At 45.6% G+C, this 13,298-nt stretch overlaps 1 protein-coding gene and 1 long non-coding RNA gene across 2 annotated transcripts in view; one reads left to right on the forward strand and one right to left on the reverse strand.

Annotated features, from left to right (window-relative positions):
* Positions 1–13,298, reverse strand: part of LOC148143843 (uncharacterized) — a 99,115-nt gene that overhangs the window by 61,906 nt on the left and 23,911 nt on the right. The window lies entirely within an intron of this gene.
* On the forward strand, positions 1,820–13,203 carry LOC148143846 (uncharacterized). The gene is made up of 3 exons (XR_015751329.1): positions 1,820–1,938; positions 9,873–9,977; positions 12,863–13,203. It is a non-coding gene; the product is annotated as an uncharacterized LOC148143846 (long non-coding RNA).

Genomic DNA, 13,298 nt, shown 5'->3' on the forward strand with positions numbered 1-13,298 from the left:
AGCATGTGTGTGAGAGGTATTAATACAAGCAAGGGGTTGCATTTTGCTAAAACAAGGAAGGGCAGGACTTGTACAGATAATGGTAGAGCCCTGGGTCATGTTATCGAACATTCAGGCATGGGAGGGGGGGGGTGGTGTTCAGGTACATAGTTCTTTGGAAGTTGCATCACAGGTAGACAGGGCAGTTAAGAAGGCATTTAGCAGCATAGCATTCATTGTTCACACCATTGAGTATAGGAGTTGGGACATCATGTTGAGGTTGTACAGGATGTTGGTGAGGCCACTTTCAGAGTACTGTGTACAGTTCTGGTGGCCCTGTAATCAGAAGAAACTTATAAGAGAGGGTTCGGTAAAGATTTACCAGGAAGTTGCCAGGACTGGAGGGTTTGAGTTATAAGGAGAGGCTGGGACTTTATTCACTGGAGTGCAGGAGGTTGGGGGGGGGGGGGTGACATCATTGAGATTGATAAAATCATGAGGAGTGGAGGTAAGGTGAATAGCAAAGGGCTCTTGCTTAGCATCAGGGAGCTCAAATCTTGGGGGCATATTACTTAAGGTGAGGAGAGAGATTTAAAGGTAACCTGAGGGGCAACATTTTGAAAGAGGGTGATTTGTATGTGGAATGAACTTGCTGAGGATGTGGTAGATGCAGGTACATTTACAACATTTAAACGACTTTTGGATGAGTAGATGAATAAAAAGGTTAGAGGAATATGGGCCAAATGCAGGCAAGTGGGACTGGTTTAGTTTGGAATCCTGGTCGGCATGGACGAATTGGACCGAAGGGTCTGTTTCTGTGCAGTACACCTTTATTAAAACCAGTAGAATTCTGAAAGGGGCTTGACAGGATAGATGCAGATAAAATGTTCCTTTGTGGGGAGGGTCATAGAATTCCGACAATGTGGAAGCAGGCCATTCAGCCCATCTATTTCACTCTGGCCCTCTGAACAGTATCCCACCCATACTCAACCCCTTACTCCATATTTCCATGGCCAAGCCACCCTAACTTGTATATCCCTGGTCACTATGGGTAACTTAGCACAGCCAATCCTCCCTAACCTCTACACCTTAATCTATAAATTATCTTCTCAAGAATGTAATTTAAATGCAGAGCTTTTCTAAGAAAAATGTCAGTCTGACTCAACATTGGGACACAGACAGAATTCACACCTATTGTCTCTTAAAGGGATATTTCTGCTTATAAATAGGGCAACGTATCTTCGAAATGTAGATTCATTTAGATATAACTGCGTCACTTTACATATTAAGATATCCCTTTGAATGTGCCCACATCCCTTTGAAATGTAATCTCGTCAATTTAAACCTCTTTATTTGCAGAAGTAGCCCGTTAAAAAGTCCATGTCCCTTTAAAATGCAGATTGCCCCCTTTAGATATGACGCCGTTCCGTTAGATGTCGGAATATCTGTTTAAATTGAGCCGTGAGCTTTCCCAATGTAGACAGGGCTCCTGGAAACGTGGCAGTGTCCCCCCTGCAGCTGCAGAGCGAGACAGGAGAGTTTGTTTTTGTGAATGAGCAGTTGTAGCGCGAGGTGGCTGTTGCTTGGTGACGGTGAGGCTCCCCCGGCCCCGCCCATCCCCCCGTGCAGACGTCACGCGGGGGCGAAGGCGGTTGGGAGGAGAAGTCGCTCGAGCAGGGAAGCGGCGGGAGGGCGGCCGTTAGGAAAATGGCGCCGTGCGGCCCGGGGCAGACACCCGTCACTGGGCACCGCCGCCTTCCTGGCGCAGCTGCTGTGTCACGGCCACACCGGCCGGCTATACAGCAGGCAGGAGCCGGTGAGCATTCTGGAGGCGGATGGGGTTAAAGGCCTGCTTGGGAACTCGTCGGCCGCCTGGGTGGTGGAGTTCTACTGGTCGTGGGGCGGCCCCTGTGTCAACTATGGGGCCACCTGGAAGGTACTGGGCCCGGGAGGTGAAAGGTGAGGCAGGTTGTGGGGGGATGGAGGGGAAGGAATGTGGGGCCTGTCCTGTCATAGTGACATTTTACACTCACTTTCCATCTGCTTTTACTTGCGCCTGTGCTGTTTACCCCTCACTTTGTTTAATCCTTGTGATGTTTCCCCCTCACTGTGTGTTTAATCCTTGTGTTGTTTCCCCCTCACTGTTTGTTTAATCCTTGTGCTGTTTGCCCTTTGCTGTTACTTGTGCAATTGCTGAGGGTAGTGTGTAAATACTAGTGAAGGAGATTATGCACCAGCATGTATATGTTCCTCAGGCATTGAAGGGGCAGGATCTATTGAGAATGGTTGGTCAAGTGTGTGGTGTACTAAACCTTGTTAATATGGGTATAGTTATGATTTGGAGATGCCAGTGTTGGACAGGGATGTACAAAGTTAAAACTCACACAACAGCAGGTTATAGTCCAACAGGTTTAATCAGCTGATGAAGTAGCATCGCTCCGAAAGCTAGTGTGCTTCCAATTAAACCTGTTGGACTATAACCTGGTGTTGTGTGATTTTTAACTGGGTATAGTTTGATACTTGGAAAATATACTTTTTATTATTTAGTCATAGAGATGTACAGCACGGAAACAGACCCATTTGGTCTAACCTGTCCATGCTAGCCAAATATCCTAAATTAATCTAGTCACATTTGTCAGCACTTGGCTCATATCCCTCTAAGCCCTTCCTATTCATATACCCATCCAGATGCCTTTTAAATGCTGTAATTATACCGGCTTCCACTACTTCCTCTGGCAGTTCATTCCATACATGCACCACCCTCTGCACGGAAACGTTGCCCCTTAGGTACCTTTTATATCTTTCTGCTCTCACCCTAAACCTATGCCCTCTAGTTGTGAACTTCACCCCAACACTGAGGAAAAGACAAAAACATTGAGCAGCCAGACAAATGCAAAAGCAATAAAATATCGAGACACATGGTGTAAAACAAATTATGGCTCTAACCCTTTTTGTTCTCTGAGGCATATGGACACTTAAAATCTGTCAATAACATCAGCATTGCTACAGAGCATATTGTGTACACTCCTCAGTGTCAACAAGCAGGGCACATGTTTGCCGGTGTCACCAAAACATTGGGCATGTTCCTCGCTGTCGGCAGAAAAGGGGCGAGACCTACTTTTGATGGACAAATAAGGAGCACTGGAGGACCAGAAGGAGACTTGTCCTTATGCCAATTGGAGCTCCCCTATTGTCTGAATACGGAAGGTGGACCATGAGCTTCTTAAGGTCCTGCTCCTCCTCTCACACTGAATGAAGATTGAGCTTCACCTCAGACTGCAACTTCCTTCCTCTGTCCATCATCTGTGAGTACAGCACTCTCTTTTCTCACCCCCTTTTCCATTTACGTTTCATTCTGGGGTTCAATTGTTGACTTGGATCAACTGAAAGGAATGGGAATGAATCCAGCGAGGGGATAGACTCTGGAAAAGTTAGTCCATGTCTGTGTCTAAATTGGCAAAACAGACAGGCAGGAGTCTGGCAGAATGCAGCAAGCCAGGCAGTATCAGGAGGTGGAGAAGTCGACGTTTCGGGTGTAACCCTTGTTCAGGACTGCGGGTGAGTATAGGGAGAGCTGCAGAACAAGGGTATGCTGAGGGCAGGGTGATGAAGTGGGGATAGGTGTAGATAGGTAGAGGGTACGACCTGGTTGGTGAATGCGAGGAAGGAACCTAGTTGGTGGCAGGGAGGTGGAGGGGCAGGGGCTCAGAAGGGAGTTTGGGATGGGAAGGGAGGTTATTTGAAATTGGAGAACTCACTGTTGAGTCCTTAGGGCTGTGGACTGCTCAGGTGGAAGATGAGGTGTTGTTCCTCCAATTTGCACTTTGGTTTGTGTGGCAATGGATGGGGCCAAAAATGGTCATGTCAGAAAGGGAGTGGGAAGGGGAATGAAAATGGGTGGTGACTGGGAGGTCCGATCGGCCTCTGCAGACCTGGCTGCGATGCTCGGCAAGTTTACGCTCAGGCTCCCCGACGTAGAGAAGGCCACAATTGGCAAATACAGTACCCCAATGTAAAGTTACAGCCTTTGCTGTGAAAAAAAGTAGAAAGGTATATTGTTTAAATGGTGATATATTGGGATGTGAAGAAAGTGAGGACTGGAGATGCTGGAGATTAGAGTCAAAAAGTGTGGTGCTGGAAAAGCACAGTAGGTCAAGCAGCATCCGAGCAGTAGGACAGTCAAGGTTTTGGGCGCAAGCCCTTCATCAAGAATGATGCGTGGATGTTCAGAGGGGCATCAGTGTCCATCTGTGCCAGTTGTCAGACAGGTGCAGCAGACAATGAGCAAGGCAAGTGGTGTATTAGCAAGAGGAATTGAGTTCAGAAGCGGGGATGTCTTCCTGCAGTTCGGGGGTCATTGAATATACGAGGAGAAAGTGAGGTCTGCCGATGCTGGAGATCGGAGCTGAAAATATGTTGCTGGAACAGCGCAGCAGGTCAGGCAGCATCCAGGGAACAGGAGAATCGACGTTTGATTCCTAAAGAAGAGCTTATGCCCGAAACGTCGATTCTCCTGTTCCCAGGATGCTGCCTGACCTGCTGCGCTGTTCCAGCAACACATTTTCAGGTCATTGAATATATTCAAGGCTGAGTTCATCTGATTTTTATGTGGATGTTTATGGGGAAGGCAAGAAAATGGTCTTGAGACAAGTGCAGAACCGAGTTACAGAACCATACAGCACAGAAACAGACCCTTCAGTCCAACTAGTCCATGCTGACTATGTTCACCAGCTAAACCAGTCCCACATGCCAGTGTTTTGGTCCATACCCTTCTGAACATTTCCTAATCATGTAATTATCAAAATGTCTTTTAAACCTTGTAACTGTACCTGCAAACACCACTTCCTCTGGACATTCAGTCCACACGTGAACCACTCTCAGTATATTAAAAAAAATTGTGCCCTTTAAGTCTTTTTAAAATCTCTTTGTCCTCTCTCATTCAAAATTTGCTCCCTCATCTTGAAACCCCCAGCCTCGGGGAAGGACACCTGTCATTCACCTCATCTCTCCCCTCATGATTTTATAAACCTTGATAAGGTCACATCTCCACCTCCTATGCTCCAGTGAAAAAGTCCCAGCCCATCCACCTAGATGCAGGTAGATCCATATCCAGTCATGATCGGTTCAATGCTGGTCCCAATTCTCTCTCACGGTGTCCAGGACAGCAAGAGACCACAAGACATAGGAGCAGAAATTAGACCACCAGGTCTGCTCATTCCATTCAATCATCGCTGATCAGTTTCTCAATCCCATTCTTCCACTTTCAACAAAGTGAAAACGGACGGAGAGAGTGTGGGATGGAGATTTTCCGCTTCTAGGGAATAATAGAGGAAAGAGAGTTCAGTATAAATTAGAAGTTTTGGGATCGGCTGATGAGCCGAGGAGTGTCAGTTGGAGTTTAATTTAGAGAAGTCTGAGGTTTGCATTTTGGTCAAGCAATCCAGGCAGGACTGATGCAGTTAGGGGAATGTTGCAAAATAAAGAGACCTTGGAGTGCAGGTTCATAGTTCCTTGAGTTTCAGGTGGATAGAATAGTGAAGAAGGCGTTTGGTTTGCTTTCCTTCATTGCTCAGAGCATTCAGTATAGGAGTTGGGAGGTCATGTAATACACCCTTCCCCCTCAAATGTGTGGTATCCAACTGCTTCATTGTTTCTCGTGAATACAGCCCACACCTCCCGCTACTGCCATAACATGAAAGCACTAGCTTTTGGAGTTCTGCTCTTTTATCAGGTGGTTGTGGAGAATAAGATCATGATCACAGAATTTATAGCCAAAGGAGTCCAGTGTCATGGAGATGTGATACATTAAACAATTTAGATTAAATCTTCCATCTTTTAGAATGGGGTTCTGTTCTTTGGTATGTTAATCCCAGAACCTGTTTTCAGTAACTTTCTCAAGAACATAATTTAAATGCAGAGCTTTTCTATCCAAAATGTCAGGCTGACTCGACATTGGGACCCAGGCAGAATTCACACCGATTGAAGGTGAGGCTGGGACTTTTTTCACTGGAGCACAGGAGGTTGAAAGGTGAAGGTGTCGGGTGCCTCATTAGCAAGTTTGCAGATGACATTCAGATTGATGGAATATCAGATAGTGAAGGGGACTGTCAGATGATACTGCAGAATATAGATTGGAGAGTTGGGAAGAGAAATGGAGTTTAATCCAGACAAATGCGAGGTGATGCATTTTGGAAGGTGCAATTCGAGAGCAAACTATACATTAAATGGGAAGGTCCTGGGGGAAATTGATGTACAGAGAGATCTGGGTGTTCAGATCTATTGTTCTCTGAAGATGGCAATGCCTGTCAGTAGAGTGGTTAAGGCAGCATACAACATGCTTTCCATCATCGGACGGAGTATTGAGTACAAGAGCTGGCAGGTCATGTTAAAGTTATATAAGATTTTGGTTCGGCCACATTTGGAATACTGCTGCACAATTCCGGTCGCCAGATTTCCCAAAGGATGTGGATGCTTTGGAGAAGGTGCAGAGGAGGTTCACCAGGATGTTGCCTGTTATGGAGAGCGCTAACTATGAGGAGAAGTTGAGTAGATTAGGAGTATTTTCATTGGAAATAAGGAGGTTGAGGAGGGGTCTTGATTGAGGCCTATAAAACCATGAGGCATGTAGACAGGGGTGGATAGGAAGAATTTTTTTTCCCCCATAGGGGAAGACTTAATTATAGGAGTCACGAGTTCAAAGTGAGAGGGGAAAAGTTTGAGGGAGATCTACATGGAAAGTTCTTTACACAGAGGGTGGTGGGTGCCTCATGCAGTGGAGGCAGTAGGGCTGGGATCGATAGCGTCATTTAAGATGTATCTAGACAGATACATGAATCGGCAGGGAGCAAAGGGATACAGATCCTCAGAAAGTAGGCGGCAGGTTTAGATAGAGAATCTCGATCAGCATAGCCTTGGAGGGCTGAAGGGCCTGTTCCTGTGCTGTAGGGTTCTTTGTTCTCTTTATAGAGGTTTCCAAAACCATGAGGGGCATAGATAAGGTGAACGGCATGTGTCATTTCAAGATTAGGCCGCAAATTAAGGTGAGAGGAGAAAGATTTTAATAAGAGATGAGGAGCACCTTTTTTGTAAACAGAGTGGTTTGTGTGTGGAATAAATGTCCAGAGGAAATAGTGGATGCTGGTTGTGTAACAACATTTAAAAGACATTTGGTTAAGTACATGAATAGGAAAGGTTCAGGGGGATATGGTCCAAACACAGGCAGGTGGGACTAGTTTAGTTTGTGAATATAGTCAGCATGGACTAGTTGGGCTGAAGGGTCTGTTTCTGTGCTGTATGACCCTTTAACTGTTCTGTACTGGTCTTAAAATCATTTTACTTGCCTTCCCCCAGAAACATCCACTTCTTTCTTGTTCTAAAATCAGACGAACTCAGCCTTGAATATATTCAATGACCCCCTAACTGCAGAGACTTCTGAACTCATTTCCTCTTGCTAATATACCACTTGCCTTGCTGATTGCTTGCTGCACCTGTCTGACAACTGGCAGTGACTGGTGTGGAAGGACGCTGAGGCCACTTTTTACATTCACACATCATTCCTGAGGAAGGGCTCATGCCTGAAACGTTGATTCTCCTGCTTCTCGGATGCTGTCTGATCTGTGCTTTTCCAGTGCCACACTTTTCAACTGTCATCTCCAGCATCTGCAGTCCTCACTTTCTCCACATCCCAATATGTCACCATTTCAACAACGCACCTCCTTTCAGCAGTTATTTGTTCGTAACTGAGGCTATAACTTCACACTGTGGGACTGCATTTGCCATGTGTTTGCCAATTGAGATACAGACCTGGACCAACGTTTCCCGACTTTGTCCCCTCCCTGGATTCACTCACTTTCTTCAGTTGCTGCAAGTCAACAATTGGCTTCTCATTGGTCCATTTGAAGAAGGATTTGCGCCATTTTTGCAAGTAAAGAGGATTGAGGAGGGCAGAGCGGTAGATGTGATGCATATAGACTTCAGTAAGGCTTTCGACAAGGTTCCCCATGGGAGACTGATTAGCAAGATTAGATCTCATGGAATACAGGGAGAACTGGCTGAAAGGTAGAAGACAGAGGGTGGTGATGGAGGGTTGTTTTTCAGACTGGAGGCCTGTGACCAGTGGAGTGCCAGAAGGATCGGTGCTGGGCCCTCAAGCGAAGAGCATGAATGGCTTTTGTTGAACCAGCATGGAAACAGACCCTTTGGTCCAACCTGTCCATGCCGACCAGATATCCCATCCCAATCTAGTCCCACCTGCCAGCATTTGGCCCATATCCCTCCAAACCCTTCCTATTCATGTACCCATCCAAATGCCTCTTAAATGTTACAATTGTACCAGCCTCCACCACTTCCTCTGGCAGCTCATTCCATACACGTACCACTTTCTGTGTGAAAAAGTTTCCCAGTAGGTCTCTTTTATATCTTTCCCCTCTCACCCTAAACCTATACCCTTGACTTCTGGACTCCCCCACCCCAGGGAAAAGACTTTGTCTATCTATCCTATCCATGCCCCTTTGTAGACCTCAGCTTCCGACGCTCCAGGGAAAATAGCCCCAACCTGTTTAGCCTCTCCCTATACCTCAAATCCTCCAACCCTGGCAACATCCTTGTGAATCTTTTCTGAATTCTTTCAAGTTTCACAAAATCTTTCCAATAGGAAGGAGACCAGAATTGCACACAATATTGCAACAGTGGCCTAACCAATGTCCTGTACAACCGCCACATGACCTCCCAACTTCTGTACTCAATACTCTGACCAATCAAGGAAAGCATACCAAACACCACCTTTACAGTTCTATCTATCTGCGACGCCAGTTTCAAGGAGATATGAACCTGCACTCTGAGGTGTCTTCGTTCAGCAACACTCCCTAGGACCTTACCATTAAGTGTATAAGTCCTGCTAAGATTTGCTTTCCCAAAATGCAGCACTTCACATTTATCTGAATTAAACTCCATCTGCCACTTCTCAGCCCATTGGCCAATCTGGTCAAGATCCTGTTGTAATCTGAGGTAACCCTCTTCACTGTCCACTGCACCTCCAATTTTGGTATCATCTGCAAACTTACCAACTGTACCTCTTATGCTCGCATCCAAATCATTAATGTAAATGACAAAATGTAGAGGGCCCAGCACCGATCCTTCTGGCACTCCACTGGTCACAGGCCTCCAGTCTGAAAAACAACCCTCCATCACCACCCTCTGTCTTCTACCTTTCAGCCAGTTCTGTATCCAAATGGCTAGTTCTCCCTGTATTCCATGAGATCTAATCTTGCTAATCAGTCTCCCATGGGGAACCTTGTCGAAAGCCTGACTGAAGTCTATATGGATCACATCTACCGCTCTGCCCTCCTCAATCCTCTTTACTTCCTCAAAAAACTCCAAATTTGAGACATGAGTTCCCACACAAAAAGCCATGTTGACTATCCCTAATCAGTCCTTGCCTTTCCAAACACATGTACCACCTGTCCCTCAGGACTCCCTCCAACAACGTGCCCGCCACCGATGTCAGGCTCACTGGTCTATAGTTCCCTGGATTGTCCTTACCACCCTTCTTAAACAGTGGCACCACGTTAGCCAACCTCCAGTCTTCTGGCACCTCACCTGACATGTGCAGTGTGCTGTATGGAGATGCTGTTCCTGATGGATTTAAAGTGTCCAAATGCCACAATTTCTTCCCCTGTCACTCGACATAACCACGCACGCTGCTCGCTGTGTTTGATGTTCATCTTCCCTATAACCCTCATGATTTTATAAATCTCAAATGAGGTCACCCCTCAACCTCCTGTGCTCCAGTGAAGAGTGTCTCAGCCTCTCCTTACAACTCAAACCCTCCAGTCCTGGCAACATCCTGGTAAATCTTTACTGAACCCTTTCTAATAGAATTCTTCCTATTACAGGGCCACCAGAAGCGTTCTCAGTACTCTACAAGTGGCTTCACCAACATCCTGTACAACTTCAACATTATGTCCCAGCTCCTTTATTCAATGGTGTGAACAATTAAGGTAAGTGTGCTGAATGCCTTCTGAAGCTTCCTTCCAACCAGTGATGCAACTTTCAAAGAAGTATATATCTGAACCCCCCCCCGCCCCCCCACCATATCCCTCTGTACAAGCCCTGCCCTTCCTTATTTTGGCAAAATGCAACCCCTCACCTTTTATCTATACACATGTTCTCTCTCAGACATACACACATACACGCCCCCCCAACACACACACCCTTTCACAGGCTTCTCCTCCATCACACTCACTTTACCAAGCATGTGCACACATACTCTCTTACACGCACTCTCATGCTGCACACATACATATAACAATGTGGTGCATTTGCAGAATTATATTTGCAGATATATTCAATTTTGCACAAAACGCACAATATGCAGGTAGTCAATCCATGTAATATTTTATAAATTCCTAGTTTGGAAATAGAACCAGTCCAATTTAAGATTGGGATACTCTCACACCTTTCATGCATTGTCTGGACTGAGATGTCACCTGTTTTTTAAAAAGACCTTAAGTGATCTTGAGAATATGACTTAATAGTAGTACTGCGATGTACACATTAATGAACTAAAACCTGCAACCCATTCTAAAAGATGAAAGATTTAACAGCAATCTACGTTTGTCAATATATCAACAGTTGCATGACACTGATCTTGTGTTCTTAACTCTGTGTCTTATGATCCTGCTCCACAGTTACCCGATGAAGGAACAGCACTCCGAAAGCTGGTGCTTCCAAATAAATCTGTTGGACTATAACCTGGTGTTGTGATTTTTAAACCGTGTCCAACCTAGTCCAACAGCAGCACCTCCACCTCGTTTCTAGTGAACACAGCCCATACTTCCCAGTGCTGCCAGTAAACTGCCGATGAAACGATGCACTCCTGAAAAATTTATAGTATCTAACGAAACCAGCTACTCATTCACTGCTCCATCTAATACACAACATTGGAAACTTAGTGCAGAAGGCTGCAAGAAATGAGCAGCTTTAAAACAAAAACCGCTTGGAGCTTTCGATGAGAGCCTGAGCCCAGCAGTATGTTCTGGTTACCTTTTATTTTGTGTCCCAACATGGTTACAGCTTCAGATCCCCCACCCCTCCCCCAGCAAAAAGGGCAGAGAAAGAGTAGCTGTTTTTTAGACAACTCCACAACAGGGGAGAGGAGCAAAGGGCGGGGCAAGGCCAACAGCAGGCCCCCACACTATGCCTGCTTTGCCTTGCACAGTTTACAAAAATCCCTTCCCCTTCAGAGACTCCCCACAGTGTGGGAGCAGGCCAACTGGCCCAAAGACTACACACCGATCCTCCGAAAGGTAACCCACCCACACAATTCCCCTATTGCTCAACATTTACCCCTGACTAATGCACCTAACCTGCACATCCCTGGGCACTATCTGAACCTGGACAAAGTTAAAAATCTCACAACACCAGGCTAAGTCCGACAGTTTATTTGGAAACACGAGCTTCGGAGCACTGCTTCTTCATCAGGTGATTGTGGACAATAAGATCATATGGCACAGAATTGATAGGAAAACATTACAGTGCCCTGCCACTGAACTGATATATTGAACAAACCTGGATTGTTAAGTCTTTCATATTTTAGAATAGGTTGCAGCAATCATTAATAAGATTACTTACAATGTGGAAACAGACCCTTCGGTCCAACAAGTCCACACCGCCCCGCCGAAGCGCAACCCACCCATACCCCCTACGTTTACCCTTTACCTAACACTACGGGCAATTTAGCATGGCCAATTCACCTGACCTGCACATCTTTGGACTGTGGGAGGAAACCGGAGCACCCGGAGGAAACCCACGCAGACACGGGGAGAACGTGCAAACTCCACACAGTCAGTCGCCTGAGGCGGGAATTGAACCCAGGTCTCTGGAGCTGTGAGGCAGCAGTGCTAACCACTGTGCCACCGTGCCGCCCACTAAACAAAAACAAACATTGCATAGGGCTTTCTGATAGAAAGGAAACCAGAATTGCATGCAATATTCCAACTGTACAGCTGTAACATGACCTCCCAACTCCTGTACTCAATACTCTGACCAATAAAGGAAAGCATACTAAATGCCATCTGCACTATCCTATTGACCTGCGACTCCACTTTCATAGAGCTGTGAACCTGCACTCTAAGGTCTTTTTGTTCAGCAACACTCCCTCGGACTTTACCATTAAGTGTACAAGTCCTTCTAAGATTTGCTTTCCCAAAATGCAGCACCTCACATTTACCTAAATTAGATTCCACTTGCCACTTCTCAGTCCATTGGCCCATCTGATCAAGATCCCATTGTAATCTGAGGTAACCTCCTTCGTTGTCCACTACACCTCCAATTTTGGTGTCATCAGCAAACTTACTTACTATACCACGTATGCTCACATCCAAAAGGTAGTGGGCCCATTATCTATTTTCAAAGTGGAATTTACAATATATTACATGTATTGACTGCCTGCAGACTGTGCAGTCTTTGAGCAAAGTAGAATGTATTTGCAAACATCATGCTACAAAGACAAACTCCCCCCATGGATGATCTATCTCATGTGTGCATGAGATAGAGAAAAAGTCTATGTCCGTGCTGTATATCTCTGTCTATTTGATAACAGATGCTTTATTCCTGTTGGTGTAAATGTTGTTGTAATTCATAGCTGGGTACTAATAGATGTAAGGGTGACAGAATTCCTCAAGTAGGGCACTGTAAGATTCCTGGGAGACCCCTATTCCTGGTTTACTTCCTCATGAACAAACATTAAGCACGTGCGCCTATTTATGATTTTTGTTTCATTTTTTCTTGTTTGATTCCCTGCTATGACTGCACCTTGTATCAGGATGGTTGACAGGCTGGGAGATTGTGGGTTGGGTCTTGATTGAATATTTTATCGTTCCAGAAGTTATAAAATGCGGGGTCAAAGCTTTAACAGAAATCCAGCAAAGTTGAGAACAGACCGACATCTTAGTCTGTGGGAACAGGAGGATCAACACAGGACAGAAATCAGGGCCTGAAATCTGAGCTGACACCAGACCACCGTGTGATCAGTGCTTTGATTAGCAGCATCCTTCTACATCAGTCAATGCCAGTTGTCAGACAGGTGCAGCAAGGCAAGTGGTATATTAGCAAGCTGAACTGAGATTAGAAGTGGGGATGTCTTCCTGCAGTTAGGGGGTCATTGAATATATTCAAGGCTGAGTTCATCTGATTTTTGAACAATAAAGTGTGGATTTCTTTGTGCGCAAGAGGTTTTTTTTTATTTTGAATGGTTTATGTGTTGGATGCAGGTACAGTATCCACGTTGAAGGTGGAAGGCAAGAAAATGGTTTTAAGAC

This window comes from Chiloscyllium plagiosum, unplaced genomic scaffold (assembly GCF_037043375.1).
Source record: "Chiloscyllium plagiosum isolate Xiang-an unplaced genomic scaffold, Cpla_swu_hap1 HiC_scaffold_27, whole genome shotgun sequence".
Lineage (NCBI taxonomy): Eukaryota > Metazoa > Chordata > Chondrichthyes > Orectolobiformes > Hemiscylliidae > Chiloscyllium > Chiloscyllium plagiosum.